Here is a 15898-nt window from a genome sequence, read left to right as displayed (position 1 = left end):
CTGTGACCAAAGTGACGAGAGGATAATGGAGATTTTGAATCTCTGCGTACACTTTTGGACACTGGACACTTGTGGATTGTGTGAGGCCCACTGATATCTGAGCGCTATGTGACACGCTCGATGGCACAGCTGCCTGTGACCAAAGTGACGAGAGGATAATGGAGATTTTGAATCTCTGCGTACACTTTTGGACACTGGACACTTGTGGATTGTGTGAGGCCCACTGATATCTGAGCGCTATGTGACACGCTAGATGGCACAGCTGCCTGTGACCAAAGTGACGAGAGGATAATGGAGATTTTGAATCTCTGCGTACACTTTTGGACACTGGACACTTGTGGATTGTGTGAGGCCCACTGATATCTGAGCGCTATGTGACACACTCGATGGCACAGCTGCCTGTGACCAAAGTGACGAGAGGATAATGGAGATTTTGAATCTCTGCGCACACTTTTGGACACTGGACACTTGTAGATTGTGTGAGGCCCACTGATATCTGAGCGCTATGTGACACGCTCGATGGCACAGCTGCCTGTGACCAAAGTGACGAGAGGATAATGGAGATTTTGAATCTCTGCGTACACTTTTTGACACTGGACACTTGTAGATTGTGTGAGGCCCACTGATATCTGAGCGCTATGTGACACGCTCGATGGCACAGCTGCCTGTGACCAAAGTGACGAGAGGAAAATGGAGATTTTGAATCTCTGCGTACACTTTTGGACACTGGACACTTGTGGATTGTGTGAGGCCCACTGATATCTGAGCGCTATGTGACACGCTCGATGGCACAGCTGCCTGTGACCAAAGTGACGAGAGGATAATGGAGATTTTGAATCTCTGCGTACACTTTTGGACACTGGACACTTGTAGATTGTGTGAGGCCCACTGATATCTGAGCGCTATGTGACACGCTCGATGGCACAGCTGCCTGTGACCAAAGTGACGAGAGGATAATGGAGATTTTGAATCTCTGCGTATACTTTTGGACACTGGACACTTGTGGATTGTGTGAGGCCCACTGATATCTGAGCGCTATGTGACACGCTCGATGGCACAGCTGCCTGTGACCAAAGTGACGAGAGGATAATGGAGATTTTGAATCTCTGCGTACACTTTTGGACACTGGACACTTGTGGATTGTGTGAGGCCCACTGATATCTGAGCGCTATGTGACACGCTCGATGGCACAGCTGCCTGTGACCAAAGTGACGAGAGAATAATGGAGATTATGAATCTCTGCGTACACTTTTGGACACTGGACACTTGTGGATTGTGTGAGGCTCACTGATATCTGAGCGCTATGTGACACGCTCGATGGCACAGCTGCCTGTGACCAAAGTGACGAGAGGATAATGGAGATTTTGAATCTCTGCGTACACTTTTGGACACTGGACACTTGTAGATTGTGTGAGGCCCACTGATATCTGAGCGATATGTGACAGGCTCGATGGCACAGCTGCCTGTGACCAAAGTGACGAGAGGATAATGGAGATTTTGAATCTCTGCGTACACTTTTGGACACTGGACACTTGTAGATTGTGTGAGGCTCACTGATATCTGAGCGCTATGTGACATGCTCGATGGCACAGCTGCCTGTGACCAAAGTGACGAGAGGATAATGGAGATTTTGAATCTCTGCGTACACTTTTGGACACTGGACACTTGTAGATTGTGTGAGGCCCACTGATATCTGAGCGATATGTGACAGGCTCGATGGCACAGCTGCCTGTGACCAAAGTGACGAGAGGATAATGGAGATTTTTAATCTCTGCGTATACTTTTGGACACTGGACACTTGTGGATTGTGTGAGGCCCACTGATATCTGAGCGCTATGTGACACGCTCGATGGCACAGCTGCCTGTGACCAAAGTGACGAGAGGATAATGGAGATTTTGAATCTCTGCGTACACTTTTGAACACTGGACACTTGTGGATTGTGTGAGGCCCACTGATATCTGAGCGCTTTGTGACACGCTCGATGGCACAGCTTCCTGTGACCAAAGTGACGAGAGGATAATGGAGATTTTGAATCTCTGCGTACACTTTTGGACACTGGACACTTGAGGATTGTGTGAGGCCCACTGATATCTGAGCGCTATGTGACACGCTCGATGGCACAGCTGCCTGTGACCAAAGTGACGAGAGGATAATGGAGATTTTGAATCTCTGTGTACACTTTTGGACACTGGACACTTGTGGATTGTGTGAGGCCCACTGATATCTGAGCGCTATGTGACACGCTCGATGGCACAGCTGCCTGTGACCAAAGTGACGAGAGGATAATGGAGATTTTGAATCTCTGCGTACACTTTTGGACACTGGACACTTGTAGATTGTGTGAGGCCCACTGATATCTGAGCGCTATGTGACACGCTTGATGGCACAGCTGCCTGTGACCAAAGTGACGAGAGGATAATGGAGATTTTGAATCTCTGCGTACACTTTTGGACACTGGACACTTGTGGATTGTGTGAGGCCCACTGATATCTGAGCGCTATGTGACACGCTCGATGGCACAGCTGCCTGTGACCAAAGTGACGAGAGGACAATGGAGATTTTGAATCTCTGCGTACACTTTTGGACACTGGACACTTGTAGATTGTGTGAGGCCCACTGATATCTGAGCGCTATGTGACACGCTCGATGGCACAGCTGCCTGTGACCAAAGTGACGAGAGGATAATGGAGATTTTGAATCTCTGCGTACACTTTTGGACACTGGACACTTGTGGATTGTGTGAGGCCCACTGATATCTGAGCGCTATGTGACACGCTCGATGGCACAGCTGCCTGTGACCAAAGTGACGAGAGGATAATGGAGATTTTGAATCTCTGCGTACATTTTTGTACACTGGACACTTGTGGATTGTGTGAGGCCCACTGATATCTGAGCGCTATGTGACACGCTCGATGGCACAGCTGCCTGTGACCAAAGTGACGAGAGGATAATGGAGATTTTGAATCTCTGCGTACACTTTTGGACACTGGACACTTGTGGATTGTGTGAGGCCCACTGATATCTGAGCGCTATGTGACACACTCGATGGCACAGCTGCCTGTGACCAAAGTGACGAGAGGATAATGGAGATTTTGAATCTCTGCGCACACTTTTGGACACTGGACACTTGTAGATTGTGTGAGGCCCACTGATATCTGAGCGCTATGTGACACGCTCGATGGCACAGCTGCCTGTGACCAAAGTGACGAGAGGATAATGGAGATTTTGAATCTCTGCGTACACTTTTGGACACTGGACACTTGTGGATTGTGTGAGGCCCACTGATATCTGAGCGCTATGTGACACGCTCGATGGCACAGCTGCCTGTGACCAAAGTGACGAGAGGATAATGGAGATTTTGAATCTCTGCGTATACTTTTGGACACTGGACACTTGTAGATTGTGTGAGGCCCACTGATATCTGAGCGCTATGTGACAGGCTCGATGGCACAGCTGCCTGTGACCAAAGTGACGAGAGGATAATGGAGATTTTGAATCTCTGCGTACACTTTTGGACACTGGACACTTGTGGATTGTGTGAGGCCCACTGATATCTGAGCGCTATGTGACACGCTCGATGGCACAGCTGCCTGTGACCAAAGTGACGAGAGGATAATGGAGATTTTGAATCTCTGCGTACACTTTTGGACACTGGACACTTGTGGATTGTGTGAGGCCCACTGATATCTGAGCGCTATGTGACACGCTCGATGGCACAGCTGCCTGTGACCAAAGTGACGAGAGGATAATGGAGATTTTGAATCTCTGCGTACACTTTTGGACACTGGACACTTGTAGATTGTGTGAGGCCCACTGATATCTGAGCGCTATGTGACAGGCTCGATGGCACAGCTGCCTGTGACCAAAGTGACGAGAGGATAATGGAGATTTTTAATCTCTGCGTACACTTTTGGACACTGGACACTTGTGGATTGTGTGAGGCCCACTGATATCTGAGCGCTATGTGACACGCTCGATGGCACAGCTGCCTGTGACCAAAGTGACGAGAGGATAATGGAGATTTTGAATCTCTGCGTACACTTTTGGACACTGGACACTTGTAGATTGTGTGAGGCCCACTGATATCTGAGCGCTATGTGACACGCTCGATGGCACAGCTGCCTGTGACCAAAGTGACGAGAGGATAATGGAGATTTTGAATCTCTGCGTACACTTTTTGACACTGGACACTTGTAGGTTGTGTGAGGCCCACTGATATCTGAGCGCTATGTGACACGCTCGATGGCACAGCTGCCTGTGACCAAAGTGACGAGAGGATAATGGAGATTTTGAATCTCTGCGTACACTTTTGGACACTGGACACTTGTGGATTGTGTGAGGCCCACTGATATCTGAGCGCTATGTGACACGCTCGATGGCACAGCTGCCTGTGACCAAAGTGACGAGAGGATAATGTTGATTTTGAATCTCTGCGTACACTTTTGGACACTGGACACTTGTAGATTGTGTGAGGCCCACTGATATCTGAGCGCTATGTGACACGCTCGATGGCACAGCTGCCTGTGACCAAAGTGACGAGAGGATAATGGAGATTTTGAATCTCTGCGTACACTTTTGGACACTGGACACTTGTGGATTGTGTGAGGCCCACTGATATCTGAGCGCTATGTGACACGCTCGATGGCACAGCTGCCTGTGACCAAAGTGACGAGAGGATAATGGAGATTTTGAATCTCTGCGTACACTTTTGGACACTGGACACTTGTGGATTGTGTGAGGCCCACTGATATCTGAGCGCTATGTGAAACACTCGATGGCACAGCTGCCTGTGACCAAAGTGACGAGAGGATAATGGAGATTTTGAATCTCTGCGTACACTTTTGGACACTGGACACTTGTGGATTGTGTGAGGCCCACTGATATCTGAGCGCTATGTGACACACTCGATGGCACAGCTGCCTGTGACCAAAGTGACGAGAGGATAATGGAGATTTTGAATCTCTGCGCACACTTTTGGACACTGGACACTTGTAGATTGTGTGAGGCCCACTGATATCTGAGCGCTATGTGACACGCTCGATGGCACAGCTGCCTGTGACCAAAGTGACGAGAGGATAATGGAGATTTTGAATCTCTGCGTACACTTTTGGACACTGGACACTTGTGGATTGTGTGAGGCCCACTGATATCTGAGCGCTATGTGACACGCTCGATGGCACAGCTGCCTGTGACCAAAGTGACGAGAGAATTATGGAGATTATGAATCTCTGCGTACACTTTTGGACACTGGACACTTGTGGATTGTGTGAGGCCCACTGATATCTGAGCGCTATGTGACACGCTCGATGGCACAGCTGCCTGTGACCAAAGTGACGAGAGGATAATGGAGATTTTGAATCTCTGCGTACACTTTTGGACACTGGACACTTGTAGATTGTGTGAGGCCCACTGATATCTGAGCGATATGTGTCAGGCTCCATGGCACAGCTGCCTGTGACCAAAGTGACGAGAGGATAATGGAGATTTTTAATCTCTGCATACACTTTTGGACACTGGACACTTGTGGATTGTGTGAGGCCCACTGATATCTGAGCGCTATGTGACACGCTCGATGGCACAGCTGCCTGTGACCAAAGTGACGAGAGGATAATGGAGATTTTGAATCTCTGCGTACACTTTTGAACACTGGACACTTGTGGATTGTGTGAGGCCCACTGATATCTGAGCGCTTTGTGACACGCTCGATGGCACAGCTGCCTGTGACCAAAGTGACGAGAGGATAATGGAGATTTTGAATCTCTGCGTACACTTTTGGACACTGGACACTTGAGGATTGTGTGAGGCCCACTGATATCTGAGCGCTATGTGACACGCTCGATGGCACAGCTGCCTGTGACCAAAGTGACGAGAGGATAATGGAGATTTTGAATCTCTGCGTACACTTTTGGACACTGGACACTTGTGGATTGTGTGAGGCCCACTGATATCTGAGCGCTATGTGACACGCTCGATGGCACAGCTGCCTGTGACCAAAGTGACGAGAGGATAATGGAGATTTTGAATCTCTGCGTACACTTTTGGACACTGGACACTTGTGGATTGTGTGAGGCCCACTGATATCTGAGCGCTATGTGACACGCTCGATGGCACAGCTGCCTGTGACCAAAGTGACGAGAGGATAATGGAGATTTTGAATCTCTGCGTACACTTTTGGACACTGGACACTTGTGGATTGTGTGAGGCCCACTGATATCTGAGCGCTATGTGACACGCTCGATGGCACAGCTGCCTGTGACCAAAGTGACGAGAGGATAATGGAGATTTTGAATCTCTGCGTACACTTTTGGACACTGGACACTTGTGGATTGTGTGAGGCCCACTGATATCTGAGCGCTATGTGACACGCTCGATGGCACAGCTGCCTGTGACCAAAGTGACGAGAGGATAATGGAGATTTTGAATCTCTGCGTACACTTTTGGACACTGGACACTTGTGGATTGTGTGAGGCCCACTGATATCTGAGCGCTATGTGACACGCTCGATGGCACAGCTGCCTGTGACCAAAGTGACGAGAGGATAATGGAGATTTTGAATCTCTGCGCACACTTTTGGACACTGGACACTTGTGGATTGTGTGAGGCCCACTGATATCTGAGCGCTATGTGACACGCTCGATGGCACAGCTGCCTGTGACCAAAGTGACGAGAGGATAATGGAGATTTTGAATCTCTGCGTACACTTTTGGACACTGGACACTTGTGGATTGTGTGAGGCCCACTGATATCTGAGCGCTATGTGACACGCTCGATGGCACAGCTGCCTGTGACCAAAGTGACGAGAGGATAATGGAGATTTTGAATCTCTGCGCACACTTTTGGACACTGGACACTTGTGGATTGTGTGAGGCCCACTGATATCTGAGCGCTATGTGACACGCTCGATGGCACAGCTACCTGTGACCAAAGTGACGAGAGGATAATGGAGATTTTGAATCTCTGCGTACACTTTTGGACACTGGACACTTGTGGATTGTGTGAGGCCCACTGATATCTGAGCGCTATGTGACACGCTCGATGGCACAGCTGCCTGTGACCAAAGTGACGAGAGGATAATGGAGATTTTGAATCTCTGCGTACAATTTTGGACACTGGACACTTGTGGATTGTGAGAGGCCCACTGATATCTGAGCGCTATGTGACACGCTCGATGGCACAGCTGTGACAAAAGTGACTAGAGGATAAGGGAGATTGGATTGCTTTTAAAAAAGCAGTTTGCAGAGCAGTGGGTAAACAGCAATGCCAGCGTGTCAGGAAGCCTTAAAAGGCAGCCCAACAACCAACACCACTGATACACCACAATATAGCCTCCCCTTGCACTGCACACACAGTGACTTGTGTGTTGTGCAGGCCAAATCGCTAGCAGCAGAAGCAGTTTTTTTGTCTTCTTCCCTGCCTAACGCTCTCCCTACAGAATCAGCAGCAACCTCTCCCTATACTAAGATCGGCAGAAGTAAGATGGCGGTCGGCGTGCACGCCCTTTTATACCCCCTGTGACGCCCACCAAAGCAAGCCAATCACTTGCATGCCATTCTGAAAGATGGTGGTGACCCGTGCCTAGGTCATCACGTTGCCCACAGTGTCCGTGGATCCTGATTGGCTGAAAAAGAGCGCAAAACAAACTTTTGAAACGCGACTTTGGCGCGTAAGTCGCCGACCTCGTGGCCGACCTCATCCTAGGGTCGGGTTTCGTTTCATGAAACCCGACTTTTGAATTTTTTCGACCCGTTTCGCTCAACTCTAGTTATCACGTTCGCCTAACACGCGAAAGGTCCCCAGATCGAAACTGGGCAGAAACACGCTGTTACCCTTTGGTATCCAAGCTTTTGACTTTCAGTTCTTGATCTCGATTGCTTGTTGTCACCACAGTAAGCACTTGCATCCGGTTTCTGTAGTGTAGCGGTTATCACGTTCGCCTCACACGCGAAAGGTCCCCAGTTCGAAACTGGGCAGAAACACAGCTTTTTCTCTTGGAAAACGATCTTTTTGACTTTCAGTGCTTGTTCTTTATTGCTTGCCATGACCACAGCATTTTTTTTTTGTTTGAATCAGTTGGTTTCTGTAGTGTAGCGGTTATCACGTTCACTTTACACGCGAAAGGTCCTCAGTTCGAAACTGGGCATAAACACAGCGTTTCTCTTGCAAACTAGCGCTTTTGACAATGAGTGCTTGATCTTTAATGCTTGCCATGACCACAGTAAACGCTCTTGTCTGGTTACTGTAGTGTAGTGATTGTCCTGTTTGCCATCCTCCTGAAAGTTCCCTGTTTTGATCCCGGGCAGAAACATGTGGCTTTTCTTTATTTTGATCACAAACGTATATTGTTGGCTTAATTAGCCTTAGTTAGCATATTCTATTGCTGGTTTAATGAGCATTACTTTTACCAATGTGATTATTTCTACCCGTTTTTGCTTTTGGCAAGCATGTGTGTTTTTGACAGTGTCTAAGTGTTCCTAATTCAAGTAACACCTGATAGGATCAAGGTGCGAAAGCAGGCATGTAGGTGCTTTTTCTTTTTGGCTTTTGGACAAAGGCATGAGAATGTTTTGTAGAGCATGGTTTTGTTTCCCTGTTTGTTCTTTTTCTCCAATAGCCTGACAAATGAAAGGTTCCTGTGTTGCAAAATGCACTTTGTCCTGTCTTCAGACATAGAGGAAGACCTCTTGACTTTGGCTGGCTGTTTTTTTCTTTTTCAAGTTCATTTCAGCATGTTTAAACAACTTTAGCTTTGCATGCAGTTTCTGAAGTGTAGTGGTTGTCACGTTCACCTCACATGCGAACGGTCCCCAGTTCGAAACTTGATAGAAGCATGACATTAGGCGTTGATATTAAAGCTTTTGACGTTGAGTCTTTGTTCTCGATGGCTCGTCATGACCACAGTAACCTTACGCAGCCGGTTTATGTAGTGTTGTGGTTATCACGTTCGCCTAACACGCGAAAGGTCCCCAGTTCGAAACTGGGCAGAAACACGCTGTTACTCTTTGGTATCCAAGCTTTTGAATTTCAGTTCTTGATCTCGATTGCTTGTTGTCACCACAGTATGCGCTTGCATCAGGTTTCTGTAGTGTAGCGGTTATCACGTTCGCCTCACACGCAAAAGGTCCCCAGTTTGAAACTGGGCAGAAACACAGCTTTTTCTCTTGGAAAACGATCTTTTTGACTTTCAGTGCTTGTTCTTTATTGCTTGCCATGACCACAGCATTTTTTGCTTGTTTGAATCGCTTGGTTTCTGTAGTGTAGAGGTTATCACGTTCGCCTCACACGTGAAAGGTCCCCAGTTTGAAACTGGGCAGAAACACAGCTTTTTCTCTAGGAAAATGTTTTTTTTGACTTTCAGTGCTTGTTCTTTATTGCTTGCCATGACCACAGGATTTTTTTTTTAGTTTGAATTGGTTGGTTTCTGTAGTGTAGCGGTTATCACGTTTGCTTTACACGCGAAAGGTCCTCTGTTTGAAACAGGGCAGAAACACAGAGTTCCTCTTGCAAACTAGCGCTTTTGACAATGAGTGCTTGATCTTTAATGCTTGCCATGACCACAGTAAACGCTCTTGTCTGGTTACTGTAGTGTAGTGATTGTCCTGTTTGCCATCCTCCTGAAAGTTCCCTGTTTTGATCCCGGGCAGAAACATGTGGCTTTTCTTTATTTTGATCACAAACGTATATTGTTGGCTTAATTAGCCTTAGTTAGCATATTCTATTGCTGGTTTAATGAGCATTACTTTTACCAATGTGATTATTTCTACCCGTTTTTGCTTTTGGCAAGCATGTGTGTTTTTGACAGTGTCTAAGTGTTCCTAATTCAAGTAACACCTGATAGGATCAAGGTGCAAAAGCAGGCATCTAGGTGATTTTTCTTTTTGGCTTTTGGACAAAGGCATGAGAATGTTTTGTGGAGCATGGTTTTGTTTCCCTGTTTGTTCTTTTTCTCCAATAGCCTGAAAAATGAAAGGTTCCTGTGTTGCAAAATGCACTTTGTCCTGTCTTCAGACATAGAGGAAGACCTCTTGACTTTGGCTGGCTGTTTTTTTCTTTTTCAAGTTCATTTCAGCATGTTTAAACATCTTTAGCTTTGCATGGAGTTTCTGAAGTGTAGTGGTTGTCACGTTCACCTCACACGCGAACGGTCCCCAGTTCGAAACTGGATAGAAGCATGACATTAGGCGTTGATATTAAAGCTTTTGACGTTGAGTCTTTGTTCTCGATGGCTCGTCATGACCACAGTAATCTTCTACAGCCGGTTTCTGTAGTGTAGTGGTTATCACGTTCGCCTAACACGCGAAAGGTCCCCAGTTCGAAACTGGGCAGAAACACGCTGTTACCCTTTGGTATCCAAGCTTTTGACTTTCAGTTCTTGATCTCGATTGCTTGTTGTCACCAAAGTAAGAACTTGCATCCGGTTTCTGTAGTGTAGCGGTTATCATGTTCGCCTCACACGCGAAAGGTCCCCAGTTCGAAACTGGGCAGAAACACAGCTTTTTCTCTTGGAAAACGATCTTTTTGACTTTCAGTGCTTGTTCTTTATTGCTTGCCATGACCACAGCATTTTTTGTTTGTTTGAATCGGTTGGTTTCTGTAGTGTAGCGGTTATCACGTTCGCTTTACATGCGAAAGGTCCTCAGTTCGAAACTGGGCAGAAACACAGCATTCCTCTTGCAAACTAGCGCTTTTGACAATAAGTGCTTGATCTTTAATGCTTGCCATGACCACAGTAAACGCTCTTGTCTGGTTACTGTAGTGTAGTGATTGTCCTGTTTGCCATCCTCCTGAAAGTTCCCTGTTTTGATCCCGGGCAGAAACATGTGGCTTTTCTTTATTTTGATCACAAACCTATACTGTTGGCTTAATTAGCCTTAGTTAGCATATTCTATTGCTGGTTTAATGAGCATTACTTTTACCAATGTGATTATTTCTTCCCGTTTTTGCTTTTGGCAAGCATGTGTGTTTTTGACAGTGTCTAAGTGTTCCTAATTCAAGTAACACCTGATAGGATCAAGGTGCTAAAGCAGGCATCTAGGTGCTTTTTCTTTTTGGCTTTTGGACAAAGGCATGAGAATGTTTTGTGGAGCATGGTTTTGTTTCCCTGTTTGTTCTTTTTCTCCAATAGCCTGACAAATGAAAGGTTCCTGTGTTGCAAAATGCACTTTGTCCTGTCTTCAGACATAGAGGAAGACCTCTTGACTTTGGCTGGCTGTTTTTTTCTTTTTCAAGTTCATTTCAGCATGTTTAAACATCTTTAGCTTTGAATGGAGTTTCTGAAGTGTAGTGGTTGTCACGTTCACCTCACACGCGAACGGTCCCCAGTTCGAAACTGGATATAAGTGTCGGGATCCCTCAGATTACTCTTTCATCTGAAGGACCGATGTTCTTAGGTGTGAAGCACCATATGTCTCTAATCAATTGCTCCGTCGAGAAGGATAACACAGACACGGCTGTATAATACCACTCGGGATGCCTCTCAAGACGCCTCTGGCTTATCAGTTAGGCTTCCGTCTTTTATAGTAAAGAATTTAAACATTTTACAGACATGCGCAGTACAAATGATTTTACAACTTGTTTTCGACAAAGAAAGTCATTTAGGCGAAAAAGCAGAGGTATTTGACCTTGGTTCACAAGGGAGATGTCTGAGACATCTCCTCGAAGAACAGATAAGGTTTTAAACAAGAGAATGCAACATAGACAGAACTCAATTTAACTCCTTCAGTTCCTATCATTCCCCCCTTTGACATCTTCATTTTCCACAATCTGGAACACTGGATCCTGCAACAACAGCGGATAGTGGCTCGTTCACCAGGTACTATCCCAGGCCGACGGGTTGCCCAAGGGAGACAGGTCTTCTACCTTCTCCATCCCCCAGATACTGAAGCCACGTCCATCATTGCAAGAGTACGCTCCTTCATGCCAGAAATGAGATGTCAATCTAGGACTCAAAGGAATAATAGTTAAATTCTTGTTGTTTACAGTCAAACTTCCTTATCTATTTCTACATCTTTTCTTGCATACAGAGATACACCAAAAAACAAGTTTCAATAGCACATATATTACGAAGATACAAACAACAATACGTAATAGACTTAGTATAATCCCAGTTATCCAGCCTCCAATACCCTTAAACCAATTAGCTGGATTAAGAAAGGAGAATGTATCTGACCACCAACTATCCTTAGTACGATCATTGTCTTTATTGTACTGATCTCTAAGTTTTTGAACATCCTCTATTTTTGATCTTAACTTTAAACTACTGTTGGGATCTATATAATGACAGCAAGCTGGTCCGATGACTTGACACATACCTCCTTGCGCTGCAGTTAAATAATCTAATACTATGGTATGCTGATTAGTGGCTATGATGAGCTGATTTTGGACAGCAACGGTGGTGTTCAATATATCCAATATATCCCATATTTGGTCATCTAAGTAATCTGTAGCCCTGACTAATTTATCCCACATTTGAGTAATCATAGGATAAATAAAAATAGAACTGACAATTTTATTAGCCACACTCATCTGCACTATATGTGGTCTCCCAGAGAGGCGAGGTGTATTGTCAGCAGCTCTTTTGTACAACGTGTGTTTAGGTATGCTCTGAGTATTCAACTGGTCATTCGGAATAACAAAGGTAGCTGGAGTCAAACGACCAAGAGTACAAGCACCTTTTACCCCTACTGGCAACCATTTATATGCATTGTCTCCACATACCCAGTACATGTCACTAGGTAGGTCCCATAGGGCTGAATGTTGTAATACCAGTCTATGAACTAAATCTATGAACGCAGATACATTCTGAAGCATACACCAATTTGGAAGTTGTCCTAAAGGGCTACAATACCCTACATCGGGATTTCCACAGGTGGGAGTTCCTTTCTCATATCCAGATGACTCGTTGCAAGGTATATTACCTGAAATATTAAAACAAGTTTCATTATTGCCCTGGGGAAATAAATTGGAATACTCCCAGGACGTGTTATGCAACCTTCTTTCTAGCAGTATTGGTTTGAAGGCATCAGTAGAGTGGGAAGTTACATTAAAACTAACTTGTAGGCCATACATTGGAATTTGCCCCAGGTAGGTTAATCGAGTTCTATTCCTGGGTACCCAAGCCCCCCCTTTATATGCCAGATATTGAAGGTATGTGTTACTTCCTGAAAGATTACCCTGCCACCAAGGGTATCCTACCCATCCCACAATAGGTATACCAACAGTTGTGTTCCATAACTTCACATTATTTGTGGCATTATTAGCAAGTGTATCAGAACAACTGCTCCAGGCAAATAATTCCTCGGGTGGCACAGGAATAACAAGGAACGGAATACTAGTGGCTGATACTGGTGAATGTGTGCAGATCCAGCAAATGATTTGACCAATCATTCAGTAATTTTTCATGATGTTGTATAAACTTATTATTCAAGGACATTGGAGAATTTAGATTGTCCCACGCAGCTACCATTATTACAGATAATGCAACAAAACCAAACCAAAACATTATGCACTCATATGCTTTGTTAATTCCTGTGGCTAGTTTGCAATGTGATGCGTGGATCCAGGTTGGTCGTCCTTCCAACTTAACAGAAGTAGGTGTTGTTAGGAGTACTTGGTAAGGTCCTTGATATCGGGGTTCAAGGGTCTTTCTGGAGTGTTTCTTGACATATACGTAATCACCAGGTTGTAGACAGTGATTCCTTCCACACTATCTGGATCTGGAGTGGAAGAGAAAACTAGAGAATGCATTTGAGTTAAATGCTTTTGCAACTGGATTACATAACTTGTCAAATTATCCACATTGAGTGTTAAGACCTGTGGGTAGTACAACCCTGTGTTTGGTGGTCTTCCAAACAGTATCTCGAAGGGTGACAGTTTAGCTTTCCCCGTGGGTGTGTACCTTACTGAGAATAATGCTAATGGGAGACACTCTGGCCATGGTTTATGGGTTTGTTCCATGGTTTTCTGTATTTTCAATTTTAGTGTCCCGTTCATTCTCTCTACCTTCCCTGAACTCTGTGGGTGGTAGGGTGTATGAAATGCTTGTTCTACACCTATCATTTGCATTACATTTTGCATTACCTCAGCAGTAAAGTGTGTACCTCTGTCTGATTCAATTGTTTCAGGGACACCGAATCGTGGTACTAGTTCCATCACCAGTTTCTTTGCAGTGGCTCGAGCTGTAGCCGTTTTCACCGGGTAGGCCTCTGGCCATCCAGAGAAGAGATCTACACATACTAGGATATTTGCATACACTCCTACCTTGGTAGCTGTATGTCGTCAATCTGCCGTCTCTGAAACGGGTAGAGAGGCCTAGGTGTCGCTTTCTTAGGGACTTTTACTGTTTTACCTGGGTTGTGCTGTGCACAGATGAGGCATGATTGTACAAGTTTCGCAGCTGCGCAACTGAAGCCAGGAGCGATCCAGAAGGCATCTACCATGGCACACATGTGACTTTTTGAGGTGTGATTGGGGCCATGTGCTGCTTGTGCCATGATTGGGAACAGGGACTTTGGTGGGCACATTTTATCCTTATTCTCCCATACTCCATTTGAGTTCAGCTCAGCTCCCAGTCTCCCCTGGTGTACCTTCTCTGTTTGGGCAGCCTTTTGCTGGAGGGATTTCAGGACATCTAGACCCAATGTGGCTGGAATACGCTGACTCCCCGCCACCGTCCACTGCTCTCTCTAGGCCGCCTTGTGCTATTTTAGCAGCCTCGTTCGCCCTTCTATTGCCCTCTACCTCCACGGAGTCACCTTTTGTGTGTGCTTTTACCTTGACAATGCCAACCTGGACTGGTAACATCAATGCCTCCATCAATTGTTTCACCAGCTCTGCATTTTTAATGGGCTTCGAATCTGTGAAAATATTAGCAACTTTACCTGCAGCGGCTCTACACGCCTCAGTGAGTGCCTTCAACTCTGCCTCCTGCGCCGACATGTGAGGAGAGAGTGGTTCCGCTCGGATTACCTCATGTGAGTATACTACTGCATATCCAGTGTAGAATCGTCCATCCTGGTGGTATCTGGGGCCATCTACAAAAAAGAAACTCAAAGTCTGCATTAGGAACAGGTTTTTCATGAATGTGTGCAAACCCAACTGTCTCCTGACTCATCAGTTCTATGCAGACATGTTCATGCGTCATGTCAAAGTATCCTTCCTCACTTGCCAATACGGTCACCAATTCCCCCTTTTCTGAATCCACAGGCAGGAGGGTGGCTGGATTCAGAACGTTACATCTTTTGAGGAGTGACATACTCAGGAATTAGTAGAGCACACTCAAGTCAGAGCTGTCTGGCCATAGACAGATGTTTTGGTTGAACTTGTAGGAGTATGGCATGGATGTCATGTGAAACGTCAGTGTCATCTCACATGCCTTCCCTATTACGTCTCCACTTTTTTCCTTGTGCTCCAGCATACATGACAGGTCGTTTTATTGTCCTTGTTTGCTCAATTTCTTTAGCTACCTTAAGGAGGTCTTTCGGATCTACATGTCTCCATTCAGGTCTGACTGTCTGTACTGCGTCTCGTAAGTCTTTGTTCATACCGTCAATGAATGCATTCACCAGTATTCTAACATCAAGTGGATTTATGCAAATGTACCCCATGTCTGCCCATTTCAGCTGTAACCGTCCAAGGTATATCTCTACTCTCTCTCCTCTTTGCTGTGTCACATTAGTCAGGAGTACAGACTGCTCTGATTGTTCCACTGCAGCCCATTGTCTTAGTGACTCACAGTACGTCTCCCCAGATCGTGCAGATTTATCATCCATGCCCCAAGCCTGATTCTTTGTCACATCTGTGTGTCTTAATTATATGATCTAGTGCGTCACCTGCCTTTAAACTCATCAACCTCTCTAGGTCTGCCCAGGTACACTTATATGTCTGCTGTACTTCCTTTAT

At 45.8% G+C, this 15898-nt stretch overlaps 4 non-coding genes across 4 annotated transcripts; all 4 read left to right on the top strand.

Moving 5' to 3' along the window:
* The first annotated feature begins 7904 nt into the window (after positions 1 to 7904).
* TRNAV-CAC (transfer RNA valine (anticodon CAC)) lies at positions 7905 to 7977 on the top strand. Its single transcript has one exon. It is a non-coding gene; the product is annotated as a tRNA-Val (tRNA).
* Positions 7978 to 10256: 2279 nt separating this feature from the next.
* TRNAV-AAC (transfer RNA valine (anticodon AAC)) lies at positions 10257 to 10329 on the top strand. Its single transcript has one exon. It is a non-coding gene; the product is annotated as a tRNA-Val (tRNA).
* Positions 10330 to 10415: 86 nt separating this feature from the next.
* On the top strand, positions 10416 to 10488 carry TRNAV-CAC (transfer RNA valine (anticodon CAC)). Its single transcript has one exon. It is a non-coding gene; the product is annotated as a tRNA-Val (tRNA).
* A 97-nt stretch (positions 10489 to 10585) lies between these two features.
* On the top strand, positions 10586 to 10658 carry TRNAV-UAC (transfer RNA valine (anticodon UAC)). The gene has a single exon. It is a non-coding gene; the product is annotated as a tRNA-Val (tRNA).
* The last annotated feature ends 5240 nt before the right edge of the window (positions 10659 to 15898 follow it).

Source organism: Dendrobates tinctorius, unplaced genomic scaffold (assembly GCF_039654945.1).
Source record: "Dendrobates tinctorius isolate UK_male_01 unplaced genomic scaffold, ASM3965494v1 ptg000421c, whole genome shotgun sequence".
Lineage (NCBI taxonomy): Eukaryota > Metazoa > Chordata > Amphibia > Anura > Dendrobatidae > Dendrobates > Dendrobates tinctorius.
This window is presented reverse-complemented; position numbering and strand designations above follow the sequence as displayed.